Genomic DNA, 4,499 nt, shown 5'->3' on the forward strand with positions numbered 1-4,499 from the left:
CTGGATGTGTGGCAATGTGGTTCGCTTGTTAAATGGAGCAAAGTCATATAACGTGCTTAACCTAAAAAAATAAAATAAAATAAAATAATAGGTTTGTCCTAGATTTGGAAAACAAAACTCTGACCCAGTTTTTTTCTGCTTCTAGAAAACAAAATACCTTTGTTGGATGCCTTTTTCCATCCTCTTCTGGAGCCTCCAGCAATCCCACAGGATTGGAGCTGGAAAGTGGCCCTAGATTTTCTGCTCTTTGACCTGTTGGGTAGGACACCCGTGGGGCAACTAATGCGGTAGCACAGAGGGGCGGGAAGAACGGTGAGCTGTGTAGTGATGACCAGCATTCTGATCATCATGTTTGCATGTTTATTTCTTTTTCATTTTCTTTTTCTGCTCGCTCTTTCTCTTTCTCTTTTTGAGAGAAAGAGAGGGTCCACCCATGTGCAAGTTGGGGGAAGGGGGACAGGGACAAGGACAGCATCTTAAGCAGCCTCCATACCCAGCGTGGACCCTGACACGGGGCTCCATCTCTTGACAGCGAGACCAGGACCTGAGTGAAATCAAGCATCGGATGCTTAACCAACGGAGACACCGAGGTGCCTGGCATTTATTTGTCATCAGAATAAGAAAAGCGAACCTGAAGGGACTCCAGTGGCAGAAAAAGCAGACACAAATTCCATCCTGTCCCTGAAATCTCCACTGGCCCTGTAGGGTCACGTCTGAGGGAGCCTAGATCCTCTCTGGCAAGCCAAGGACACCACGTCTTCAGCGCAAGCGTATGGAGTACTTAGCAGGTGCAAAGCACAGGAGGCATTCAGACAGACGGCAACCTGCATATGTGAGCGTCAGGCGTGGAGTGAGCTCTGGATTGGGCACAAAAAGCCTGACCCATGTGGCAAAGATTTTCATAAACCCAGCTAGCACAACTAATTTTTACGTCAGCGCAAAAAAAGCCTAAACAGAAGGAGAAATCTATTACCCTGGTCCCTCAGGACCTGCGTTGACGGACCTGCGGGCCGGGTCACCTGGAAATGTTAAGGCTTTCACTAGAGATAGGCTCATGGTTAGACCACGTGCTGATCTGGGGTATCTGGAACATCACAATGCTCAGAAATGGGGAAGGCATGGGCACGGCGGCGGACAGGACTGGGATTGTGTCCCAGTTACAATCACCATGTGATCTGGCAACTCCCAGGCTTTGAAAGTAATGTCACTTGTAGGTGGTGCTCACTAAAGACTGTAATGGCTGTAAGAGGCTTGGTAAGCTGCCTGGTCCCTTGTGGGTCCAAAATATGTATCAGTTCCTGAGGATGTTCCAATTAAAAATATATTAACTCCATGTTTACAGTTTGTTTTTCAAATAGCAGGAATTCAACACTCTTGGGGGAAGCAGATCTTTAGGCTACCCCACGAATGAAACCTGAAAATATTATGCCACGTGAGATAAGAGACAGAAGGACACATACAGTGTGATTGCCGCTTACAGGAGGAACCTCGCATAGGCAAGTTCATAGAGACAGAAAGTAGAAAAGAGGCTTCCAGGGGCTGTAGGAAAAAGGGGGAGTTGGTGTTTCATGGGCAAAGAGTTTCCTTGGGGGGGTGTGCCTGGGTGGCTCACTCAGTTAAGGGTCTGACTTTGGCTCAGGTCATGATCTCACAGTTGGCGAGTTCGAACCCCGCGTCGGGCTCTGTGCTGACAGCTCAGAGTCTGGAGCCTGCTTCGGATTCTGTCTCCCTCTCATTGCCCCAGCCCCACTCCTATCAAAAATGAATAAACATTAAAAAATTTTAAAAGAAAAGCTTCAGTTGGGCAAGATGAAAAAGGCCACTAAACGGTACATTTCATATGGTTAAAATGGTAAACTTATGTTAGATTTTTCCACAAAGCAATTAAAAAAAATTCGAGCCTCTCGGGATTAAGCATGCCATAAATGCTAAGTCCTATGCAACGTGTCACCGAGGATATCAAAGACAAAAAGCCTCCAGGAGGATAGTGTCAAGTCAGCTTGGGCTGCAAGCTTTGAATGTTAACTACTTCTTTTTAATATCCATTCTCTTTGTCATCATCTCCGCAGCAGGTTGAATGAGAACTGATGGATCGGAAAGCAGCTGGCTCCACCTGTGTGCTTAGAGGTCAAGCTCTCAAAGAGGCTGAACTTAGCCGTTCTCTGACTCCACTGGGATCCATCTCACCCTACACTGGAATGCACACCCGGAGAACACAAGCGATAGCTCGCTGAATAGGCACAAAAGTGACACGCAGGGGAGGTGTTTGAGTTGGTGACCATGTCAGGATGCCTGCCACTGTAACGGCCAAAAATCCCGCTCCACCTGGCTTCAGCAAAACAAGGGAATTTATGGGGTTGTGAAACTGAGTGAGTCCTGGCTTTGCGGGCGGCTGGACCCACTGCTCCCGGGATGTCACTCAGGACCTGCGTGCTCCTGCTCCCAATTCAGTCCACCTCGCTGCTACCCTCTTTTCTTCAGGCTCTGCAGGGTGGAACGCAGAAGCCCCAGGCTCCTAACTCTCAGGGGCAATTCCTTCCTAAAGCAATTCCTGACCTCATATCCTCACAGCACATCCTCCCGAAGAAATCAGGCCTCTTTAGGGAGCTTTCAGGAGAAGGCGGAACTTCCTTTTGCTAGAAGGTCCAACAAACATCTCGTCCCATCTCACTGGCTCTGCTTGGCTCACATGCTTATTTCTGGGCTAACTCCCCGTGACCGGGAATACGGGGAACCAAGTGGCTAAAGCCCAGGGTGGGGTTGCTCCCAGAGCTCTGCTGTAGCCTATGGATGAATGGCTCTCTCGGAAACTGCAGAGTCCAGCATGCACAGCCTCTCATAACAGGAACCTGCAAATTTATGTCATCTTTTCGCCGAGGGTATGAATGCCTTGAATGCAAGGACAATATCCCGACCTTATATCCATTCACAGAATCTGACACATCGCGGCTACCCAGTAAGGTCTTAGTGAACGAATACGTTATTGTGTGAATGGACAGCTAGCTGCTTTGCACAAACCACTCACGAAACGTGTCTCTGAGTCCTCCGTATATCACTGATTTCCCCAATAACTGCTTGACACTAGACGATAACCAATTCTTAAGTCTTTAATATTAAATAAAGCTGAGGCTGAGCACAGGTGAATCCAATTTCAACCTCCTCCTCTATTGGAAGGTGACATTTTTGGATCTCACGTTGGCTGTATCTAGGTTGTTAGGAAAGGTGAGTCATTGAAATGCAAAGCTCCTTGAGAAAAAGCTAAGCTCTTACCTGAACCTTTTCTCCATACTCCACGTGGGAAAGAGAGCTGCCAAGTCCGATGGGTATTTGGTGTGTGTGTGGGTGAGAGAGTAGAGTTCGACTATAAACACTAACTTTGTGTGCATTTTTATGATTTAATTTCTCTTTTTATGGGAATATAAAATGTATATTTTAAAAACTAAATCTTTAATGGAAGTGCGTGATGGCGACATGGGAAGTATGTAAATCTGTCACATACAATGTAAGAACATATTTAAATATGCATATTATGAACATGCAAAGCTGCAATGGCTCAAAATAATATTAGCCTCTTACATGAACGTGGTGATCTAAATACGAGCCCACGAGCATCTTAAATACAGATTGCATTTTACATATTTAAACAACCAGCGGTAAATTAAAAAAATTTTTTGTGAGAGAGACAGTACAAGTTAGGGAGAGGGACAACATGGGGAGAGAGAGAGAAAGAGAAAAGGAGAGAGAAGTTTTTTTTTCATAATAGTTTATTGTCAAATTGATTTCCACACAACACCCAGTGCTCTTCTCCACAAGTGCCCTCCTCCATCACCACCACCTCCTTTCCCCCCTCCTACTTCCCCTCAACCCTCAGTTCATTTTCAGCATTCAACAGTCTCTCAAGTTTTGCATCCCTCTCTCTCCCCAACTCTCTTTCCCTCTTCCCCTCCCCCTGGTCCTCCATTAGGTTTCTCCTGTTTTCCTGTTAGACCTATGAGTGCAAACATATGGTTTCTGTCCTTCTCTGCCTGGCTTACTTCACTCAGCATGACACCCTCGAGGTCCATCCACTTTCCTACAAATGGCCATATGTCATTCTCATTGCCAAGGAATATACCACATCTTCTTGATCCACTCATCAGGTGATAGACATTTAGGCTCTTTCCATGTTTTGGCTATTGTTGACAGTGCTGCTATGAACATTGGGGTACATGGGCTCCTATGCATCAGCATTTCTGTCTCTCTTGGATAAATCCCTAGCAGGGCTATTGCTGGGTCATAAGGGAGTTCTATGGATAGTTTTTTGAGGAACCTCCACACTGTTTTCCAGAGCGGCTGCACCAGTTTACATTCCCACCAGCAGTGTAGGAGGGGGCCCGTCTCAGAGAGAGAGTTTTAAACAGGCCCAACATGAGACTTGATCCCACGACCTGGGCTGAAATCCAGAGTCAGATGCTCAACCAACAGGGCCACCCAGGCGCCCCTAAAACATTTTAAATCTA

The sequence above is a fragment of the Suricata suricatta genome, chromosome 6 (genome assembly GCF_006229205.1).
Source record: "Suricata suricatta isolate VVHF042 chromosome 6, meerkat_22Aug2017_6uvM2_HiC, whole genome shotgun sequence".
NCBI classification, from domain to species: Eukaryota; Metazoa; Chordata; class Mammalia; order Carnivora; family Herpestidae; genus Suricata; species Suricata suricatta.